The following is a 25066-nucleotide window of genomic DNA, read 5'->3' as shown; positions in this document are numbered from 1 at the left end:
GTTATGCTTCACTCAGGTTTGAAACAAGAGGAGTAAAACCAGGCTTGAACACAAGCACATCTCCACCCAAAGTAAAGCCATATGCAACTCAGCTCAGGAATGAGAGCTATGCAGCCAGAGGTTTCCTTTAGTTACTGTTTTGGGTTTGAGCTGCAGTGAACAGAGAAGGGGAGGAACAAAAAACACAGAGGGTGAGGGAAAGAAGCTGAAAGCCAGACACAGCCACAGGAGCCTCAGCCTGATCTCAGGCCCTGATTTCAGGATGCAAGGCAAGAGGCAGCGATGGTCTCTGCAGCTCTCCTCTCACCCTCCGCTGCTCCTTGCTGCCCTTCTATCTCAGTTGTACTGGTACAACAGTTATGTGACACTGATGTTTGTGTGACATGCTCGTGTGACATCGATATGATCTGCACAGGCTATCAATTTTGTACATTCACTAGACAGCAGAGCAGACATGGCAATGACTAAATAGGAACTGTATTAAAAAGAGCAAACTCCAACGTAATTCTTTTCTCCCTGGAAAGATACAACTAAGAAAACCCCAAATATTCAGCTTGCCCTTTCAATTTAAAAGATGCAACCTGAAGCACATTGTGGGCTGGGTGAGAGATTAGCACAGTTTTTCTTTCCCTCTTGACCAGATTAGGTTTAACATTTTTAGCCCAATATACAGCCACTCACCACTACCCTGACTCCTTCCCAGACATGCTGGGAATGCAGAGCTGTGGAGCAATCACGGGAGATTCATGGACATTGACCTCTTAACTAATAAACTTCAAGTAAACTGTGCCTAGAATCAGAGGGAAGGGATTGCACTGTTACCAGCCGGCTTTCCTTTCCAACATCACCACTGAGCTCCCAGCAAACACAGCAGTATTTCAGCAGGTGGAAAGTTACCTCATTGTGCTCCTCATCCGAGCTCCTGGCTTTTTTGGTGCAGACAGTAGAGACTCAGGGAGCAATGGTTTTGTAATTAAGATGATATTAGTTCAAACTGCCAAGGAAAAGGGTATTTTCACTTTCTCCCTACTCCTGTCCCTACCTTTGTCCTGTTGGCATGAGCATCAGCCAAGCCAGGGAACTGATCCAGATGGAAACTATCTGTTTGTCTTTTCCCTTTCTGCTGGGTTAGTTTTCAGAGGGATCAGATTCCTAATCTGGCAGATCACTCGAGAGCTGATTTTGGCACCAGGGAGAGCACATGACCCAGGAGGATGGATTAGATCAGCTGAAACCAAGCATAAACCTACACCTGCAGAGAACACCCATGGCCCACCCTCTACCCACCCATGCAAAGATCCTCTGTCTGATGAAGGAAAGAGGCTTTTTCCATGGTACTGTTCTGCTCCCAGAGGGGAACGGGCATGTTTTGGGTAGCGGTGAGGCACCACCTCCCATCTCTACCTGCCCCACTTGCATATCCCTTGCCACTGCTCTGCTGCCCCTTCTTGGCTCTTTGATAAAGCCCTGGGCTCCGCTCCAGCCTTCCTCTCACATCAGTACATCTTTCTTTAAACAGTACTGTGCCACTTACCCAGGTACTTTCTGTCCTCATGGACACTCATGTGTTTACTAGCAGCCACAGACATGTGTAAGAGATGCATGTGCATGCCCAGGGCAGATGCATGCAAGCACAGACCTAAAAATACCACCAAAATATTCTGGTTCCCCCAGGCTGAATAAATGGGCTGTACTGCTCTGAACTATTACTACTAAGCACACAGTGTTTCTATGGCTACACCTTCGCTGGCTTTCACTCCTGCATTCAGCAACACATTCGCTTTGTCTGTCTGTCTCTCCCTCGCACATACGCACACATGAACTAGACATCCCTTCTTTCCTCAGTCAGCCACCCCCTCTCCACTCCAAATAACACCTCCGCTCTTCCTCCCACACACAGTCTAAAAATTCAGAGTGGCTGTTTCTTGAGACCCAGCAGAAGAGGGGGCAAAGACTTCTGATCCAAACTGATTTCAAATGCCAGCAATGCCACAGCCAGTCTCCTGAGCCTCTGAGCCTATTTACAACAAAGGTGGAGCTGGTAGTGTTTACTGGAGATCTTTAGTGTTATTTATGGTGGCATGAAACCAAAGCAGCATGCAAAGAGCAGGCAGACCCCTTCGTCCCCCAAGCCACTCACCACAAGAGGCTGGAGAGCTGGTGTGCTGAGTGATAATAAAGAAGAAAATACCTCCCAGGGATGCTCTAACAAGAAACTTTGTGCAGAGGGGGTTAGCAGTACCCTGGCCTCAAGGTGACTTGTTTAGCAGTGTGAAATGAAGATATTGGTCAGATGTTGGGGAAATGCTAATGGCCAGGAACAGCTCATGTCAAGCTGAATAAATCCCTTGCTCTCCATTCTGAAACACAATGGCACATGAATGACTAAGCAATTCTGATAACAATTCAATAGACAAATGTCAGCTTGCTTTGATTAAACATTACTTCTGGAGCTGTTTCAGGGCAGCTAAAGACACATCAGCCTGCCTCGCTCATTCCAGCCCTCCCAGCAACCCAGCCAGGGCAGAGACATTTATTTCACAACTATAACCGATTTTTTTCCAAAGCAATTGGAACTCTTGTAATATCTGAACTAAGTCTAGATTTATGCAAGCACAGCTGGGGAAAAAAGAAAAAGCAAAATAGCCCCTCTCTATTTTAAGAACTCAGTTTCACTGTCACTTCTCCCTTTCTACATCACAGTTATCCCTTAGCACAGTAATAACACAGTCCAGTTTGGAGATATAGGTGGAACCGAGCCATGTAATTACCACATTTCCACATATATTCTTGTGTATTTGCAGTACTGAAATAACACTCCCCTAGCGCGGGGTTAGTCCAAACAAACAGTTCAATTTAGGAATGTGGCAAAAACATGCAGCTAGGCTTTTACACAGTGCAGGTCTAAGCCAGTTTTTAATTAAGGCCATATCTGTGCTGTAGGTTCGTCCTTTAAAAATGACAACCAGTTCTTTTATATTTGCAGAGAACATTTACATGAGCAGCTTTTCCTGATATGAACCTTCTACCTTGCCACCCCCCAAATCAGTTTTGAACGATGAAAGGAATAACCTCATATGCACACATGGGCTTATACCCTTGTCTTCAGTCAGTTGTGAAATAAGCTGCTCAGCACTGCATCCGTAATGGGGACTGCAGTGCAGATGGCAAAAGCGTAGTCGCAACTCGTGCTGTGCCTCCGCCAGTAGAGGTGTATAATGCAAGCAGAGCGGCTCAAAGAAGCGTAACACACCGGCAGTGAGGAGAGGAAGAGGCTGCTACTCCTGGAGCGTTTTCACCTTTCTATCTATAGAAGAGGCTATAAGGGGTAACAATAACATGGAATGATGTCTGGAAGATCCTAAGTGAAATACTGTCTGCACTACAGTCTGTGGGAATGAGGATTTCACCCCGTGATCACTGCTAGGCTGTTTCAGTGATGCTTACTGCTTTGTTGTTGAAAGAACGCAAGGAGAAAAAAAGCACGAATCTACACATCTGCCCTACTGATCTGTTGATCACTAAGAAGGAAAATCATTCTTTGTAAATGTTCACAGCTACCATCAGTCCCAGGGGCCTCATTGCTGCATTTGACCATAGTCTAGAACAGTGAGTGATAATGTTATTTCTCTAATTCCACTCTCAAGAAAGCCCCTTGGCTGCTTTCCATTCTCTTGGGCTGAGAAGGAGCATGTGGAAGCAATCTGCCCTTTTATACACACAATCCACATCTACAAGAGTATGTCTTCAAGTCTGTGCTACCTGGGTTATTGTGAACTGAGGCTATTTCTTTAGATGTGGTAATTGGCAGATGCTGTGTCCTACAGGCAGAGGTCTCAGAGGAGACATCTACAGTGAGTACACACAAAAAATTCATAGGGACGATGACTGCACATTTGTGTATAGGTGTATATACATACACATGCACAGCAAGTAACTAGAAGATGGAAGAGTCCTGCTTGCTCCTAGCTGCAAAGGGGAATTCTCAACTGATCTTTGCAGCTCCCATTTGATAGCGCAAAGCCGTTTTGCAAAATCACCAGGTCGGCCCATATAGCTTTGTTGTTTTCAATATTCTTTGAGAGTTTCCTCTGATGCCTGATTTGCTTTATTAGAGAAACCTACTCAAAGGGATTTGTGTGCATGCTCAGCTTGATTTGTGAACTCCAACAGGAGGGGCAGCCAGTAAAATTAATGAGGTTCTGGGCAAATGATTGCACATGCAGACCCACAGACATAAAGCCTTAACTGACTGTCTAATTAACAAAGGCCACGTGCCCGATTAAGCATGCAAACGCTGCTGCTTATACACACACATTGACACACATTAATGTCTCAGTGAGGATACATTTGCAAGTGTCTGTTTGGAACGATGATGAAGCACGCAACCTGCTTCCATAAACACTTTTCAGTATGCAGAAAATACATACATGAAATAATCTGCTGCCCATTTCTGTAATGAGCACAAATTCCTTCTGGAAAGCAACACAGCAGGTCTCCAAGCTCATGCGGGCACTGCTTTAAAACCACCTTCTAGAAGGGGGCAAACGAAGGATAGCAAGGCCTTGAAAGAAAAGTTTTAACTCTGTTTTAGTCATCTTGTGGTTGCAAGTGAAGGGCTGCTTTCATGTTACAACAACGTTACACAAGGTGATAAAAGGTCAGGGGCGTACGGTCCTATTCCTAACTCTGCTAAATTCTTATCACATAACACTCACCCTCTGGGTCTTCATCTCCTTCTTGATTAAAGCTCAAGTTTCTTAAATTCACAGCCATAAAATTAAGAAAAAAAAAAAAAAAAGAAAAAAAATCTAAACCATCCAACAAACAAGAGCTAGAAATAGCAATGTCTCCGAGGTAGTGGTTACAGTACAGGATACCTGTTCTATATCAGTTCACTTAATTAATGGTGCTGCCAGATCACATCATTTTGGGACACTGATACGATCGCTCAGCTGGGAAGGCAAAGTCCTGGAAAGCTAGTAGCAATCTCAGGGTGCCAGAGAAGAAATTTTCGGCACCAGCTGCAGACCCATGCCTGTCGTTCAGCAGGGTCACCGCTGCACTGACCAACAGCCAGCCTGCAAAGGGTATTCCCAAGAGTGCTATAAAGGTCAGACAGTGTAAGAGTGCTACAAAGGATCCTGGTCTGCATGAAACAGGGAGGTCATGTGAACTTCTCCTCACATCTAATGACCAAATCCTGCCCTCTGCTCCTCTCTGTGCACCTCTGCTATCTGCAGCAGGAATTGCAGAGAAGATATCTGAGCTTTCACTTTGGGTTTGCTGTGGCTGATGGGTTCACTGAACTGAAGCTCAGGGTTTCCCTCAAGCCCGTGACTCAGCCCTACTCCCCCTAAATGCTCAGAAACTCAGTTTCTCTACGGAGCCAGGGGAGGTCAAGGGGGGTGTTAGAAAAACTAGTTGTGTCTGCGGTGTGTTTCCTTGCTGCTGGAAGATCTCCAAAGACATTTCAGGTGCTGATGAGACCTTCTAGCACATCCATTTAGAGTCTGCAGTTTCCCTTCCTTCCTGCATTATTTACCATAAAATCCCAAGCTGCTTAAATGACTGTTGCAAGCTATTTTCTGAATCATCCTTTCCTCTCTGTGCTGTTTCATGTAATAATCTCTCCAAAACCTATTTTGGGAGTGGTGTTTTGCAGCAGAGGGTTGTTTTGTTTGTTTTCTACAACTGTTCTGTTGCAGACATAGAAAGTTGGTTCGTTATTGTAAAGTTGCTGACAAGGACAGGGTTACAGATCCTGTGTCCTGACAGTCTCGTCTTGCTTGACTGTCCTCTCTGGAGTAGGGACACAGAGGCTCAGAACGACAAGTGCAAGGCTATGCCCATTAATTTGTTGCTGCAGAGCTGCTCCTGATTATCAGAGCTTCAGGCAAGGGTTTGTTTTTAGAGTTGCTTGGGGATGGCAGGTCATATTGATTTCTTAGAGCAAGGTCCCTGATAAAGGTTTGGATTCCTGAATTATACTATACAGAGTATCTTGGCAGTCTGACTATTAAAGGAAAAAGAGCGTGGACTTTGCCAGCAGCTGTGTTAGAGAACGGAAAAAAAAATTAAAAATAAAACAGGAGATATACTTTTAGCTGACCAAATTTGAAAATGCTTTTTTCAGAAACACCCAGAAATCCTGAGTCTTTATACCTCAGGGCTTATCCTGGAATGGAAGACACATTTTGCATCAGAGACTACACTTAATTTGCTACCCAAACTCAAAGTTTCTCAACCACCCAACATTCATCTTAGCTTATTATTTCATATTTAGCTGCCCTGCTCTTGCCCCGAGAGCATCTGACTGGGAAGGGATTGCACTTCCATGCCATACGTTCAAAGCTGGAGTGCTTCTCCTGCTTCAGCAGTTTTTGGCAGTTCAGTGCAGTTCTCAGCTTTGAAGCATAATTGCCCAACTACAGCAGTGTCTCCGGTCTCCAAAGGGCAAAAGGAGAAAGAGAAAGGAGGGAGGTGGGAGGACAGCTGAGGATAGCACATTTCAGATGTGGGATACAATTATTTCTTTTTTTGAGGCCTATTTCTGGATACTGCTGGAGAACTGGACAGCTAAAACAAGAAAGCAAATATAAAATGAAAGATCACATTAGAAAGCACACACACCCAGACACCATAGCAGGCAAGAGCTGGGGGACCTGTGTAATCAGAGCTATAATGATTCCATAATTTCACATCCAAACATAATTAGTTGAGGTACGTTCTTTGACAGCTAGAGATTTGCAAAATTAGGGTCAAGCAGGTTCATTTTTTTAATTGCTCTCATTTCCCCCCTCTGTGTTGTTTCTTGTCACTTTATAGCCTCCTCCCTGGGCCAAATTCATCCCTGGGGTAACCCCCTTTTAAAAAAATCTCCATGAATTTGATCCTTTGTACCTTGAAAGCATGGAAACATGGCAGCAAACAGCTTTCTGCCTGTGTGACTGGCCTGTCACATGTCTCGGCACATCTGAAGGACTGTGTGTTCAACTTGCCAGCCGTTAAGAACCCAATTCCCTGAAAAAAAACCAAACTGTGGGCTGCTCCCTGCTTCATACATTATTGCTGTCAACTGCAGCAACAGCAGATAGTAGGAAACCAGCCTGACTAATTCCAGTGAGATTAGTGCCCACAGTTTCAGATGGCAGCAGAATGTGCAAGGGGTGATTTAAACATGCAGCCAGATTTCATTAACTAGTTTGATTCCACCTAACTGAACAAGCCAGGACAAAAAGCCCTCAGTGTTCAGACATCCTGTAAAAAAGTGTCTCTCAAAGATGATGCTCACTCGGTTTAGGCATATCAAACATTTGAATTGTTTATACGTTTGCTCACACAGTACTTAGTTGATGACCCTCATTTATCTGAAACAGAACTGTATCATCCACAGTCTATCAAAGACTTAAAGTTCCCATGATTGCCCAAAACACGCATCACTCACACTTACTCTATCCCTGGGAAGTGGATAACAGCAACTCCACTAAATAGAGCCCAGGTCTGTGCAAACAGCTCCCCAGTCAGAAGTCACAGCCCAGGCTGGGGCTAGTGAAGCTAAATTAACTGGCCAGGAGTGTAGTTTACAGCTGAGAAGAACAAAGCCGACAGCCCCAGCCCAGCAGAAAATTAAAAAGTCCCGAAGACGCATCCAGCCACATGTTGCTTTGCTGGCACTGTTTGTACATGCCTCCCTAGGCACTCTGCACTGAAAATACAATGGCTGGAAATTAACGGCAGCATAAATAACGTGCACACACATACAGGTACAAGATTTCTGTGCCCTTCACCAGGATAGAAGCTCCTGCATTAATTTCAGAACTGGGCGACAGGCAGAAGTACCAAGTAATAGAAACTTTACATCAACACTCCCACGTGCAGCAAACATTTCTACGGGTGCTACTTTTACATATTTTATGAGTTTGGGGAGGCTTCTGTTTAGGAAAAACAAAAAAACAGGAGATGTGAATTTTTCTGGTAGATGTTCTGTGTCTTTTTTTGCCCTCCAAATACTTTTAGTGATTGATTTGGTTATCTGAGGCCACAATAAAGCCTCAGGTAGTTTGTGAGGAAGTGCATATGGGTCACATGAGGTACGATGGGGGGAGCATAGATTATATTTGTGCAGCACACAATGCTTTGGCATAAATTAATATTTACATAATCTATAAATATGCTAATTTTATATGTGAATCTTTTGTCCTCCAAAATAGAAGTCCTTCACAACACACAAGAAACACAGCTACTTAAAGGATACAGCAACTCAAACAAAATGACAAACTGAAATTTATGGCAAGGTCACAAGGACACAAGTTCTACTCTTTGAAAAGTTGTAATGTCAACACTGATTGCCATTTTATATCATCATTCATAAAACACCCTTTATTCAAAGAACAGCCCCATGAAAGGAGGAGCAGTGACAACAAACCTACAGAAATTTCAATGCTACTGTTAGATGTCTTTAATTTTGAAGCTGTCCCATAAAACCAGAAAATACATGGGCATTACATGAAAGATTTGTCTTAGAGGACCTAAGGAAAAGGCATTCCGTATCCAGACCAGTGCCCAGGTTTGGAGTGGCTGTGTACAATCTGTCCCTTCTCTAACCCGTGACCTTTCAGTGATGGAGAATCCAGCAACTCCAGAGCTCCTGAGTCCTGCCACAGATGCATGCACACAAAAGCCAGACCTTTATACCCTGCCATTGCTGAAGGGACAATTCTTCAAGCTGTTGCTTTAGTTAGATTAACAGCAGCACCCTACACTGGTTCATCTGTAGACCTTCCTCAAGCCATAAGCACTGAAGAGCCCTCAAATACTGTTGGTTATAAAGAAAGCTTCAATTCACCAAAATATCATGGTACAGCCACTTTCACCTGGGGGACATTCCACCCTGAACTGCCTCCCACACCCACTCTACATGCTTATGGGTACAGTACAGCTTTTGAAGGCTGATAAAGAACATAATGACATGGATCTGAATCAAGATCAAAGTACAGGTGGTTCCTCAAGCCAAACCAACAGGACCAGGTTTTAGAGGCTGAGTCCCAGCTACTACCCTAGTAATTTACAGCCAGCGTTGCCAGGCCATTTTGTAGGCTGGCGAGGGAGGTCACTATCTGTTCCATTAACAGAAGTGAGGAGCCATCACTGACATCCCATTTTAGAGGGCAACAAGATAAACTCCATTAAAAAGGAATCTAGGATGCCAAGGGACAAGCTGAAAAGACATTATGCAGTCTGGCAGCAAAGGCAACAGAGTTCCAAAAAACCAAATCACGTTAAAGCATATGCAGCCCCAGCGAGGACACCTGAAGTTTGCACATATGGCTGCTCCGCTGGGACAGGCCTGTCTGCTGCAGGCATGCAAATCAAAGCGTTTGCATCTCATTACCCAGGCTGGGAGACATCAGTCAGGGCTGGGATGAGTGGCTGAGATTCCCCCAACGCTGTAATGGGGTGACAGTTTGGCAGCATCAGCAGTTAGATTGGCCTTTATCCTTCACAGATGTTGCTGTGCTAAGGACGAGAAGGTGTTTATTTTACAGGATGATGGTGTCTTGGCCTATGGCACACAGCCAAACAGCCCAAGGTCAGCTTTCCATATATTGTAGGGTTTCTTTGGCATCCCTCCCAAGCAGCTACGGCATTCTTGGTTGCAGCACTGGTGAGGCAGAAGGGGAGGTGGCGAGCGTCCCTGTGACGGGAATCCTCCGAGTTTGCAATGCCCAGGGTCTGCACAGCCCAAGGCAGTGACACTGGAGCTCCTCAGGGCTTACATATCCAGATGGCAGCTGTGGATCAGATGCTTTAGGTGCAATAAAAGAGGAAATGTCATGTTAATATTCTCACTTCTCTTCTTGTCATAACACCATTCATCTCCACTGATCCCACTTCAGCTGCAACGAGGCTGGGGTGTGTGCACTGAAGTCTACCTGGGGAAGCCTTGGAAAAGAGTATTTCCAATCCACTAAAGAGATTCTTCTCTCCATGTGTCATACAAAGCCATAACGATCTTTCTTTAATAAGGACCAAACCTTGTGTCACTTTTACCTGTATCAATATGGAGTAACTGCACTGAAGTTGAGTTCCTAGTAGTATTAATTTCTAGAACTGTCAACTCGCTATTGGAAAATTTTCTGAGTATTCAGAGTTAACAGCTGTCATGGTTTCCAGTGGTGCAAATTAAATCAGAATCTGGCTTAAAATTAAGACAGAGAACAGAGGAGGATCAAAAAGAGCTTGGCACATCTCTGCCTTCATGGAAAAGCTCTGACTATGAGATTTCCTATTTCTAGTTTTGGGGAAATTTTGAAAGGATACTGCTCTAAATGATGGCTTTCCATTTGCATTGCACTTTCTTACACACAGCCTACAGAACCCAGTACTCCTTTAACAGTACACATGGAGCTCCTGAATGCTGCAATACAGAGGCTCCTGTTTGCTCATTTCAGACACTGCATTAAGCAGTGTTCCCCAGTATCTGCCACTGCCCATTTTACACTAACTCTTGATAAAAATCAGCTCTCGGACTGAGTTTCTGTCACAGTCTGCAATGACCTGATACCATGACCACTAAGGAGACATACCTAGAAATCCTCACCTTGAAAGTCATGCTGAGTTCATTGCATTTAAACAATGGGAAATATAAATACTGCAGAAAGTACTGAAGCAAACAGCACCTTATTACTCGGGAGAGGCAAGCATTAGGGAAAAATAGTTTAAAATGCAAATTTGCTTTATGTACCTTTGAACAGGAATATCCTCACCTTCAAATTCACCCCCTTCCCCCCCCCCAAGCTTTAGCGGGGATTGATAGTCCTGTGTGCCAAGATAGATCGAACACTAATTTTAATCACATCTTACAACCACACCGTCCCAGACGCTTTGCATGACAAAGCAACCAAGGGAGCAAAATGAAAGAAAATTGTGATGCAGAGCTGCAACACACGGAATACGTTTGTGGTTAGGATCCAAAGCCCTCATAGGAAAGAGTGATCTCAAAAGGCAGAAGGAAGAAAGGAAAAGCTGTAAGAGACAGGGCTGGAGCAGAGCTGGAGAGCTGACAAGATGGAGAGAAACAAGAAGGGAACATTTTGTAAAATGGATTAAGCCGTAGGAGCCGAAAGCACTAGAGGGAAAGGCTTGGGGCAAAGGGAGGGCACTCAAGGACACTGCAGCAGAACTTGCAAGTGCTTGAAGCTTGCGCTGAACTTTGTGTTCCCGGCTGCCTGTTTTGGAGTGTGTTCTGGGGATGCCTCCTCCTGGGAGCTCGCCTGCTGGAAGAAGGTTACGTACGAAGCCACAGCTTGGCAATGCTTATGTTGTAGCATGACAGCGGTGCATAGGCATGCTATGATGCAGCATCTCTATATGGCATTGAAAAGTCATGCTGGGGTAAAGGGATGGGATTTGCAGGTTTTGCAACTCCAGGGACTCTTTGTGGCCTGCAACGGTAGCCACTCAGTGCATGTGAAATTCAGCTGTTTCCTCCTGCAGAGGATTGGAGCAGTTTCCTCGGGTCTGTTCCATGTGTTGCTCAATTCTACCCCAATCTGTAAACTCCCTTGAGCTGGGATTTGAATCTGTTCTGTGCACAATAAATCTCAGCCAAAAAAGAAGCCTCATATGGTTTGCCCAAATCTGTTCAGGGATCCCAGAGGTCATTACAAAAGTTAGTAAATATTAACAAACTCTCTTTCAAGACAGCGTGTAGTCAGTCTGTGAGACCTGGAAAGTTTTTTCTTCTCCATCATACAAGGTGAGGGACTGTGTTTCTCAAGTCGATGCTAGGATGTGGCAGGGGACCCCAGGAGCAAGCTGGAGCTGGAGTTCCTGCTCATTAACACAGCCTGCCAAGAGTAGGGGGTGCTGAAGGGCTCTCCAGCTATTTGCAGCACAGCACGCTTGACTCTCCAGTTCTGCATAATCCTGCATGCCAGAGGCAGCTGGGCAGTGTCTTGAGCACAGGGTCATGAAGGGGGAGAGAAGTTGTTGGGCTGAGCTGAAAGAGGGAGCACTATCAGAGGGAGAAGGCAAGACAGGAGCCAACCATGTGAGACGCACAGTTGGTGCGGGAATGCCAACAGGTCTGTCCCATGCAGTTTGTCATGGAGTGAGAGATCCCCAAGTGTGCCTCTGACTGAACATTCAACGTGTAAGTACAGGATACGTTTTCATTCTGGGGATGGGCTACAGTATGTTATAGATAGGCTGGAGGAGAGAGGAGGTGGGGCAGGTTCATGGGAGAAGCAGAACAAGCCCAAGTTACCCTGTGATCCTGCAGACTCCCCCAAGCCACTGAATCAGGGCTGCAAGCTGGGGTAGACAAAAATTTGGACTGGAGGCCTGTGAGGTCCAACCACACATGAGCAATAGAAATGCAAGTAGTTTGCCTCCCATCAGCCCCAGAAAGGAGGCATTGAACCCAGGTAATCAGATTTAGTAACATTTTAACCCAGATAGTCCCTAACATCAAGCATCTGGCAGGGGAGTCAGGACCCATGTGTGTCTGCCACCTTTGCCACAGAGCACAGGGAAAGCTCCTGTTTTGCAAGCTCAGTGCTCCCCTCCAAGGGCTCCACCTTTTGACTTGTGCTCCCAAACTCCTTGTGAACCCTCGAGGGAGGTGGGCCAGGGAAAATCCAGGCTCACACTTCTTACACCTCTTTTCTGTGTGCCAGGGGCCTGTCCTACATGCAGGAGTTTGCTGTGGCATACGCTGTTTACATTTTCCAGAAAGGAGCTAAAAGCTAGCAGCTTATTTCTTAGGAAAGGACAAGGGGTGCCTTGTCAGTCAGCCAGCAGTGACCTGAGCTCCAGAGGATGGAAAGAAGGTGGCTGACACATCTGTACTGCTCATCACCTTATTAGAAGCAAACTGGCATTAACCTCACCCGTATGTAGGATGGACACAGACGCCAGGTCACAGAAAGCATGAGGGCTGTTTACAGTATAAATGTCAGAGTATCTCAGCCCTGCAGGATACACAAATGGCTGCTGCTCCCCCTCAGGTACCAACTACAAATCCTGCAGAAGGGGTTCTGCCTCTTCTCCCCCTGCACTGCATGTGATCATCAAACCCTACTCCTTTGACTCACTAAACTTACTTTCCTAAAATGATAAATCTCCCTCTAAGTAAATACCACTGAGAAACTTTCAGCCTTAGGAGAAGGATTTTGAGAGCACTGTGCTCAGATAAGCAATCTATACTGAATCCTAACTGGAACATCTCATGGGCACACTCACGGTAATTATTATATAAGCAGTTTAATATGAGATTAAGTTCCTGTATTCTTTGTACTTCACAGACAAAGTACAAGGCAAGGAAACAGAGGAGCTTTACAACTGTCTCATGTACCCACACATGACTGCTACTGCTGCTCAGTTCTTAAATAGCACAACACAAACCCTAAGTCAGAATTCCCTGTACACCCAATTCTTCCGTTAATTTCTCTGTGAAAGGAACGCAAGATTGGACACCATCACACAGGGCCAAGCCAGTATCCATACTTCCCATGCTCTCTGCTTACTGGGAACCCCTTGAAAGGCTCAAACTGAAATCTCTTACTGTAATGAAGCAGATACTGTTGCTCATGAAAACTAAGCCACACAGACTACTTTGTTTTTGTAGGGTTGCTAGGGGAGCACTGGTTACTATTATTGATTTTTTTTTTTTTTTCAGGCCTCTGAGCTACTTATCAAAACAAGTTATTCCACGTGCACTGGAAGTAATGAAGCCTGGTGCCCTATAGCTTTGTGTCCTTTGTCCCTGAACTTTTTTTTTTTTTTTTTTTTCCAGTGCAATGTCCCCTCCCTCTCCCAAAAGCCAGGATCTCCCTCCCACATCTCCCTTCTGCTTGGCAGAGCACAAGGGAGCTGAAGCGATAGCTGGGTCACAACTATAAACTTGTTTATTGCCTGGCTGGGAACTACAAACAGTGGCTGATTGCTAAACTCTGCCTGTTTTGCTCTCACTGGGGGACTAATTTTGGACTTTCTCTACTATCCACTCATCAGTTTTCATAAAATTTGTAGGAACTTCATTCTCTTTGTGATTTGATGAGTCTAGCTGAAATGTGGCCAAAAGCTTTTTCTGAGGGGGAAAGGGAGCAGTGGATAGGCAGGCAGTCAAGCTGCACAATCTGGAAATCAGGCTGAAAGCACGTATCAGTAAGGAGCTACCTAGATTTTGCAACCAGATACCCAGGAAAAAGAATATCTCATTAAGTCCCAGATACTCAGTATCATATTTGTAGCTGTATCTGATAATGATTCTTCTGACACAGACTATTTAATGAACACACCTAGGACCTGGAAAAACTGTCAGAACACTGATGTGATGAATATTCACACATCAGGATGTTGCAATTTAAATGACATAGATCCCATTAAAATGCCAGGGTCCAGAGTGCAAAAGCAAATGGAAAAGGTCGGAGAAACGCAAGCCTTGAAGCTGGCCACTTGTTAGTGGCAGCTTTGCACCTCTTTTACAAGACAGGAGAGTTAAGTAGCCTTCACTTTCTCAGGTTTTTATTTTAAAAGGATCTTTCTGGGAAAATTTGTCATGGTTGCTAACAAACATTCAGCTACACCAGCACTAGCAACACCGGGAGATCGTAGGCGTGATGCACCTGTGAATATACTGCAATCGTGTGTGTGCGCGCTAACAAGTATTTTTGAGCAAAGGATAGCACATGTGGGCGCACAGACAGAGGCACACGCAAAAAGGGCAGCGTGCCTGATCTACTCATGTGGTCACCTCTGCTACAGAGCATGTGATTAAATGTGGAAACAAGCATACTCAGCAGAAAGGAGGCCTATGCAAACACACATCACAGTCACAGAATCGCAGACTGGTTGAGGCGGGCAGGGAACTCTGGAGGTCATCTGGCCCAAGCCCCTGCTCAAGCAGAGCCACCCACAGCCAGTTGCCCAAGACCATGTCCAGACACCTTTTCAATATCTCCAAGGATGGAGAGTCTGCAAACTCTCTGGGCAATCTGCTCCAGTGCTTGGTCACCCCCACAGCAAAGTGTTTCCTGATGTGAAGACAGACCCTCTCGTGGTTTCGGTGTGTGCCCATTCTCTCTTCTCCTGCCACTGGGCACCACTGAAAAGAACCTAGCTCTGTCTTCTTTACACCCTCCCTTCAGCTATTAGTATACATTAGTGAGATCCCCTCAGAGCCTTCTCTTCATGCTGAACAGTCCCAGCTCTCAGCTTCTCCTCTAGGAGAGATGCTCTAGTCCCTCAATCATCCTAGTGGCCCTTTGCTGGACTCTGCAGTAGCTTCACATCTCTCTTGTCCTGGGGAGCCCAGAACTGAACACAATACTCCAGACATGCTTACGAGCACAAATCCAGAGTGCTTTAAGAACTGTTAAGGGAGACAGTACCAACAGAGTGGCAGGCATTTGGTTTTGTGAATATCTTCTTCCTGAACCTGGAGACTTCCTTTTCATTGCCTTCCTGCTCTGACATGACTCTAGGATGAACAGCCTCTGGGGAGGAGGAATTTGGTGACAAGAAAAAGGAAAAAGGAACCAGGACATGGAAATACACTGGCCTACAGAGCATGGCTGTGCACCATTCCCAGGCTCTCAAGACAGGGCTGAGGCAAGCAAGCACAAAGCAGCAGCTATTAGATCAATCTCTCAAAGATGTCTTCAAACATTACTTATCATCAACAACTAGAAGAGTTTCATCTCATGTGAACAGCTCACTCCTCAGAGTTCCACCACATTTAACAAGATTATTATATTGAAAAGGGCTTTTTATTGACTCTTTTATCTCAAATAATTGATAAGCCCTTATTGTCATCCCATTTTGATCAGTCTCAGCCCCAGTTGTGCCCAAGGTCTGGTCTAGTTCCAGTCCATCTCATTATCTAAACCACCAGAAGCAGGTGGTGTTTACAGGACTTGCTAGAAGAAACTGGATTTCTGCACAAAAAATACAAATCTGAAGGCCACACTGGGAAACATAACTTAGTCAGAACAAACACATTCAGACATATTTGATTATTTCTTTGCTGTCTTATTCCTATCCTATTTATTTTTCCTTCTTCTTTCCCATCCATCATCATCTATCAAAGTCAGGGAGGAAACTTCCACAGACTTCAGTGGTCTTTGAAAACTTTGAAACCTTCTGACATCTTTTCCCTGGGCAGCAAATCACCTCAATTAAGTTTCACCATGTCCAAGTATGGGAAAAGCATTAAACCAGTGAATGAAATGAAGGGCATGAGAGGTTATTTAGGCCAATCTTTCTGATCCAATTTGAACTTTTTTTTTCCCATGCTAAAAGTGAGAACTGTACTATACCGGGACGGATTCAGGGAGGTTTCAGGAAACCACAGATGAGACACCTTTGAAGGCTGATCTTTTCAATTGACTTGATGAAGAGGGTGGACTATTCTGACTGTATTTTTTTTTTTATGTCAAACACCCCACCCCCCCCCCCGAAAAGTTATCAGAGTGAAAGGAAGTGGTAGACACACCAGTGTCACCTGGAATCTGAGCTCCACCATGACACCTCCAGCCCTTTGTCACACTACTCAAAAGCCACAATTTTCAGTCTAGATCAGTCCACGAGAAGCTGTGTCACTTGTCCAGCTTTAGCTAATTTCTACAAATACCTGGAATGTAAAATTCAGATTCAGCATCTTTTTTTAATGCTTTTTCATTCTCTGCCTTATTTTCTTTTAACCCCTTTTACTCACTTGTACAACTTCTACAGCTCTGCTCTCCCCCTCCATATCCCCTTCCATTCCTCATGGGAGAGGTAAGGCTGTACCCCACCAACTACGTGGGCCTTGGAGAATTTGGACATGCCTGGGGATAGTGGAACTTACTGGAAACACTTAGCTATACATGTTGAGGTACCACATCTCCACAGCAGCACTTCCCTCCCTGTTGCTGTGAGTCTGGTTGGCCAACATAGGGATCTTTGTACTCAGCAGCCCCTTTAGAGGAAGCTCCTAATTTCACAGTTTGCATAGCAGCTCCCCCACAGCCCTCTGCACTTCACCAGAGTGGACTCCCCAGTGTGTGCCAGCACACACCCCATCCTCTCCAAGCACAGCTAAGACCCAAACCCTGAACTTAACCCCAGTTCTGCTTTGCAGTTGCTGCTAGGATTTGCCAAGCTTTCCATTCAGTCATGCTCAGCTCAAAATTAGGCTCCATGCTAAGCACTGTGGGAAGCTGCAATGGAACAAAATGGACTACAAGGTTGTCGGACTTATTTTTCACTCCTTACATTAACTAATTAGCTTTCTTCCTCATTAAAGTCCCTTCAAGCATATCAATTACCCAGCTCTGATGGCAGGGACAGTACAATAGCCCTCAGTGCAATCAGATGAGTTGGAATTCAGCACAGCAGACCAACAGGGCGGAGGATTGGGTTACCCGTGTGTCAGCAAAAGGGCATTATTCTCCTGACCTCCCTTTTGCAACAAGAGCTGAATGGTGGGTAGGAGAGGGGAGAGGAAATGCCAGGAAAATAGCACAATAAGCATCTTCCTAGGAGCTGCAAGGGAAAACCAGTGCTGTGACAAAAGACAAGAGAAATATTTAAATATTGGTCTAAAATTAGGACAGCCTAAAACTTGGCCTCTCTCTTCTTTTGTTTCTCTCTAATGGGAGCAGCCTTGCAATTTCTGTTTTGGTTTAAAAAGTTCTCTTGCTTCTCTCTAGGAAAATGGAGGGAATGGTGAAGAAAAGAGATCCATCTTAGCAGTGCCTCCACTCTCAGAAGCTCGTGGCCCAGCACTCACCCACAACAAACATGCTCAGCCCAGCAGCTCAACAACAGCAGATTTCCATAGGTGAATTCTGGGTCAGGTTTTTCCAAGCCAACTTGCCCATCATTTGTTACAGTAATACCATATTTGTGAATTGCTGCTATTGCCTCTATTAACTGAGTTCTTCGCATTGTCTTGTACTTGAGTTGTACGTTCCCCATCTGCCAGAGACTATTACAGCTATGCTTACCTGAAATGCAAATGATTTCTTAAGCACCACCAAAAAAAAGGTAACAGCACTGACATTGTATCTGTTAATCTTAAACCACTACATTCAGTTGGTTACATCGATGAAGATGCATTGCTCGGTGCAGCTGAATACTTAAAAGCACTGAGACAATAAGAATGCATTAAACTTTTATCTCCAGCGCTACAGCTACAATAAGCAATCAAAGAAATTGCCACTCTCCCAGGGCTCTGGATTGCCTAAAGGAAACTAACTTTTGTCTCTATGTGTGTGTGTGTGTGTGTGTGTGTGAAGAAAGATGGATAAAAGGATCTCAAATACCAGCTGCAGTGTGTTTGGCTACTTTGCGTTAGTCAAATGATGAGCAGTGAGCATTGCACAAAGCTCAGAAGGTGGCAATTTTATGCAGTCAAATATAGGGAAAAAGAAATAAGGTATTATTCTTCAAGAATTTTATGATCGAGACCAGCTTTTTCTTTTTTTTCAAATTAAAAATTTATAAGAGACAATTACAAACCTGATATTCCTTTCAGAGCCACGTTGTGAAAAAACCTTTTACACAAGTCTTTCTTTCCCTTGATACAACATTCGGGGGCCTGTATGTCACTACATGACAGGTGTAACTCACCCTTCCACAAGTGGTAGCAACAGCAGGACTATCAAACTACATTATAGTTTCTAAAACTACAACAAACAAATTTAAAAGCTCTCCAGAATAATACATGTTTCTGTTCAATTTATTCTTTGGCCATTTAATGATGTAGAAATTTCTCATGAAATATCTACAAACTGGCTACTTTCCTCATGAAATACGCATGAATTAGAATTCCTTATGCTCTTGAGAAAACAAACCACTTTAACCTGGGAAAATGATCAGTTTTATAATATCACAATGCTTTCTTTCCTTTTTTGACTCAGAACCAGGGAGGTTTCAGAGAAGGAGGTGCTTGGCATGTTCCAACCTTTTAATGTGAAGGGAAACACTGTTTAAAAACAACAAAAAAAACCTGATAAGAGACAACTCCAAACAAATCTTTGCTTTTCAAATGTTGTCTTCTTGTTTATTTTCCCACACTCCTTCAATGGCCAAAATTCTGTGGTAAGAAATCACAGTATTTAAATAACTTTCTGGTTTTGATCCACATTTCTCTGTGCTGCAGATAAAACTGTGTGAGTATCAATAAGGTATTTGCTACAAGAACTATAACACCATTTTCTCAATTTGATTAATATAGCTCTACAAAAAAAAAAATCCCCCCGTCACCCTGTGTGCACAATTGTCTCACAATAGCGTCTTTCATCAAAGAATCTGCAAGAGCTTTACTGAGAAGCAGTGCTATGTGTACTTTACAGTGTATTAAAAATAACCTTTTCTAGAAGCCCTTCATGTGAAATAACAGTTGGGGTTTTTTTAATACCCAGTATGAAGCATTTTTATTTCAGACTTTAGAAGTGGGAAGTTACTGCAAGTTACAGACTTAAGATGGATCAGGGGGCTTTGGACAATTTTAAAATTAACCCCAAAGCCTATCATTTGGGCAGCCAGACACTGAAGTGCCTAAAAAGCAAACATGTTGGAAAGCATTTCCACTGTGAGCTACCTTAGGCACCACAATGAGTAAATACAGGAGTAGGGATGGCCTCTCAAATCCCAGATGAGCGCACAGCCGAGTGTGTCAGATCATGGCCAAGGCCATGCTCTCCAGACACAATGTTCAAGGCATCACGGCCAACCAGCCTTCATGTCAGGTGGAGCTGTTCATACAAAGAATGAGCCTTTGGGCAGCCAGAAGCTCTGCAGAGCAGACTGTTTTTAGTTTAGAGCTTTAAGCATTTCTAACTCTGCCGGTGTCTCCCTCAGTTTGGGATTTCCTTAACAACTTGGGCTGTTACACACACCTTTTCTTTGCATTCTTTCATTGTTTTTCAGTTCCAGAAAGATATCAAACTAACGTCCTCTCACCCCATCCCCAAAATATCATGGGGATATTTTAAAATTAGAGGCAGAAAAGCATTTCCCTTTGCAAATGGAACAGCCGTGTGAAAAAGGAGTGCCTCTCCTTCTCATAATGGGAAGGGATGAGGAGGATAGGACACACAGGCCTAAAACGAAAGCCTCAGGAAGGGGATTTCATGCAGAAATGTGGTTTTGTTCCTTGAGAATAAGCAGCATCTTCCTGAGACCTATCATTTTGTTTCACTGTTTCATGTGTAAATAATTTACTAGGCTAAAAGGTCAAGAGCTGCAGGTCCTTAGAGAAGGGAAGAAAACTGCAAGCTGTAAATCAGGGACAAGTAACTTCTGTGGAGCATAAGATGCGTTATGAGGCTACACACAGATACATAGATGCACGTATCCACAAAGAAATAGGCTAAAGCAGAGCTCCAGAACCAGCAGAGGCAGAAATAACCTCTACTCCGTGTTTTCTCTCCCTTGAACTTGACTTGAGAGCATAAAGTACAGAGAATATGATCTTTTGGGATAGAAATTACACTTTTAAATTAGATCCATGATGCCCAGATGTACTGCTGATGGATGCATGAAACAGAGGGGCAAAAGAAATTAATTTTCAGCCTACTTGTTTTCATCTTTTCATCCTCTAATGTCAGGGTAATTGCTGTTCTACTCCTGGATGTGACAGAGTCTAGTCCTTGCCTCTCTCCAGAAGGTAAGTGAACAGCTGGTTTCCTTTCTGACACCAGTGTATTTCCAATCACCTGTCAGGCAGCATTAGGTCCCTAAATGCTTGCAGCGTGTCATGCTTTCCTCCCGCACAGAAACTCTAAATATGGGGCTTCATTCCCCAGTTTGAGGTAAGATAGGGCAAGGAGAAGAAAAGGGTCAAACTCTGTTCAGGTTCAGAACTACAGAGAATTTCAGGGAAGAAATTCTTGAAAGATGATGAAGTAGAAAGAAGCAAGGGACCATGGACTATCATTGTGTGTTATCCTGACACAGATATTAAAATGGAAAGATCAGAAATAAGCAGCACTTTATCCCTCACACATCACTCCTTAGTGTTTTTTATAGCAGTACTGCCCTCAATTGTAAAATCTGCGGTATGGAAAGTGAGATATTTCTTAGGCAAGAAAGGTAAACACTGCACTTTGAGAAACATGATTTTGTCCAGCAGTTTGTACAGATAGCCTAAGCTTTTTGTTTTTACTCCCGTCTCTGACACTACATTCCAGAGCAATCACAAGCAATTCATTTTACCACCAAAAAGCTTGTATTTCCCTACATATTGGGGCAGTTACTGAATTCATCAGCTCAACTGGCATTTTTTAATAAACATTATAAAGCATGTGAAAACCTCAAATGAAAGTCAATTATTCCAATGTATTATATTACAAAGATATACTACAAGGTTTCATTTGATGATCTAGTATGGAAAATTACTCCCTTCTGCATATATGGCAATAATATTTATATTATTTTTCCCACATGCTTTTAGTCTTTCATAATAATGGAAACAATGATATAATGAACAATTGACATTTCTGTTTGAGGACACAGCATGCATCTCCTCTGAAAGTTCTGCAGCAGCTCTGCTTTACAAATTTATTTCCCTTAGGTACTTAAAGATACAGTACTTTGAGTTCCAGGTTGTTTCAGTTACAAGATAGAAATAACCCAAAAGACACAGAATAAAACATCATTCTGGAGATGGGCATGCTGTATGCAAATTCTGTCTGTGTAAGTCTCTATATACCTGCTGTGGTAACACCCAGATACTTCTAAAAGTATATTATGCATACTCATGCACACATGTGCATATATATATTTACATATAAAACAAACCAATATACAAAATGCAATATAGTGCTTTGCACCAATAATATTTATAATGCTAGATACTACTATATTGCAAGTAATACATAAAAACTGAACCTCATGAGTAAATCTATTGTATTGAAATTGTTACCATTAGCACAGTTGCAGGATTGGGGCCTTAGTCTGAGTTGAGACTGATTCAGAAAGTGTGTCATATATACAGTGTATGTTCCGTGGATAATACGTTGCCCAGCATGAATGGCAAACATGCAGGGAATACACGATTTCTTCCGGGGCTCTGGATCCTCTGAAAGGTTGGCAGGCTGGGTGCATGGTGCACATTCTTCAGGAGAGAATTATGGGCTGGGGAACATTCCTCTGACTTCTCAACTCTTTCAATAACTTGCCACCTGTGTAGCCAAGCTGTTCATTCTGTAAATCTACGGGATCTAAAAACTCTGGCAGTTCCTCTGGCTGCCAAAGAAAGCTCACTGCAGCGCTGACCCCAATCCATCCAAACACACAGCAAATACTGCATTAACTAGTTCAAAGTTTGATGCAAAGATTAAACAGAGAGCTTGGAACTGGTGACACCAAATGGACCACACACACATGCATTTTCTTTACTTCAGAGGTTTCTCAACTGCTCTCTAGTTACCACCACAGTGCAGAGAACTAGGGTTGTATTCCTAAATATCCTACCAAGTGAAAGGAACAAGAATCTGAGCTTCTGCAAAATGATAAAACCCTACAAAAAGTAGGCAAACTTGGCCCAAAGCCAGCGGACATTGCTTGTATACTCCTAATGGAGAAAAGCAAATTTAGCCTCACTGACACCGCTGCTGGATTCACCTTGGTTTATAGTCAGCTTGTACTAAATCACACATTATAGTTCTCATGCACAGACGTATCAGGGTAATATCTAGGTTGCAAACACACCAGGGAAAAAGCTCACCTGCTAATAACAGCAAACCAGATTTGGGTCTGTACTGCTGGAGGTCCCAGCACAGGGAGAAAGGGAGGCAGCTTCTACAGCTCCTACCCAGGAGCAGCTGTGTTTTGCACTGCACAAGCTACGGCTGCTTTGTCGTCAACTCTAGCTTCAGAGACATTTCACAGCGACATGGAATTACTGGAGTAGAAGTGTGCCCCATTCACCGCATTCTCCACCACTTTCATCCCAGAAAGCCATTCCTGTAGAGGAAATGGAAGGAGGTGGTGAAGAAACCTAGCACTGATGTTACTTTCCCCAGAAAAAATGAGCATCTGACAGATGTGTAATTCTGAGCATGCTAGGCTGGGTAACAAAATTCAAAGTGCAACTGCAGTAAGGCCCTGAAATGGTTTCCCTTTATTTTTTTGATAGCATGTCATGATTCCTAGAGGGTTTCTCCTACACAAATATTAGAAGAACAATATTTAAAATTAATTTTAACCTTTTTTATTTATAAATTGTTTGGATTTACAAAGGGGAAATACCATGCAGAGAAGGGAATGCCTGCATACCTACTGAGCTTTGCCTAACCTCCTGAGGTTAACCTAGACTTTCTTTCACACTACCCTGATTCCTCATTTCAGAAAAGGAGATTTCTCTCTCTCTGCTCCAAATCATTCCCAGCACTGAGCTCTGCAGAATTGGTAATGAGGGACATCTTGGAGCACCGAGAGTTCAAGTCTCCATCCATTGTCTTTAGATGGACATCTGAGCCTTTATTCTGAAAGCTTTATCTGCAATTTCAGAACCATCCCAGGCAGCCTCTGCTCCCAGACACCACTCCCAAATTACTGATACAGCTTGTAATTTACTCTTACAGTTTTGACATCTGATTTTTCCCAAACACATTGAGCTCCTTACTCTACTCCCAAACCCAAAACACACAGACAATGCAAAAATCATAGTCCCTGTTCAATGCTCTGTGGCCTAGTCTATCAAGAAACTCAATGTTGTTGCTAGAAGACTATAATTTTTCAGTTAAAATGGCCGGAGTTAATCATTTCATTGCTAGCAGCCTGAATGTGAGTGCACATGTGGGCGTGAGAGAGGCAGTGGGAGTGCGTGAATATGTAGGTTCACCCTTCGCCTCTGCAACAGTCCCCATGGTAATTCTGTCTGTGTTCCAGCACATACAGTGCCTGGCCACAGCCACCTATTCCAGGTTTCTGTGTCTAATCATTGGCAAGGGCAAAGCCATTCAAAACTAGACTCAGTAACTGGCTTTTTTAATTTTGTGGCCAGAGGTTGTCAGGACAAGGAAGAAAAAACCTGCCAACTACGTCTCCTCCATACAGCCTGTGTCTTTTAACAACACAGGAGCTGGAGGTTAAAAACCTCAAGAAAGGAAAATGAACCTTCCCCTCTTCCCAGCCACAGTGATTGCCCCCACCCCAAATCCTCACAATCAGGGGCTGGAATCTCAAATTGTTCCGTAGGGAAAATCTACATATGTTGTCTAAGGCAGAAATCTTGCCAACAGTGCTGTATGAAACAGGGTTTACAACATACTCTGGGTTTTTCTGCCTCTCCAGCAGCTGACATGTTCCCAAGCACTGGAGATGGGCAGATTATACCAGGTTATCAGGCAAAAGAATGAACAAAGGTAGAAAGCTGGTCTCCACTGCTGAGGAAGAGAATAAACTCACATCTCCACAGAGGGATAATACAGAATAAAGGATACACCTCTCAGCGGTAATTGCATTTCTGCAGACTTAATGAAAATCAGAAGCTGGGTGGACAGGGACCCACATGAGTGTCATCACTGAGGAAAACGCAGGCAGGACTCCACTGCTGTGTATTCTGCCAGCTACACCATCCTCTGTGCAACAGAAGGATCGCAACAGTGCAGTTTTTAGTGATAGCTTTAAGGAGCAAAGAGGACTTGAGCACCCATGAAACCTGACTTCATTCACACCACTTTAATGGAACAACTTGATTTTGTCAGCCAATACAATGTCCATGAACTCCTTGTAGGCAGCTGTAGCAGAGGGTAACTTTTTCCCCGTCATATCAGAATTTCCAGGGAAAGAGGTGCTGGTTTACAGTTCTTGTGATAGCGGCAACAGGAGTGGGAGTGGAGAACAGGGCCTGAGAAAAGAGGAAACCTGAAAGGCAGAGGTGGCAACCACAGACAAAAGAAAGACTGAGCTCTGGCTCTGATCATCTGTGGTACAAAGTGTGACTCTGGAAGGATGATCCTTTGCAAACTGAAATTACAGTTAAGTACCCTCATCTCTGTGGTCAATCATAGGAATGGGTTTCAGGGGCATAGTAACATAGGAAAAAAACCTGTTGCTTGGACTG

This window comes from Athene noctua, chromosome 12 (assembly GCF_965140245.1).
Source record: "Athene noctua chromosome 12, bAthNoc1.hap1.1, whole genome shotgun sequence".
Classification (NCBI taxonomy): Eukaryota; Metazoa; Chordata; class Aves; order Strigiformes; family Strigidae; genus Athene; species Athene noctua.
The sequence above is the reverse complement of the archived record's forward strand: the minus strand, read 5'-3'. Positions refer to the sequence as shown.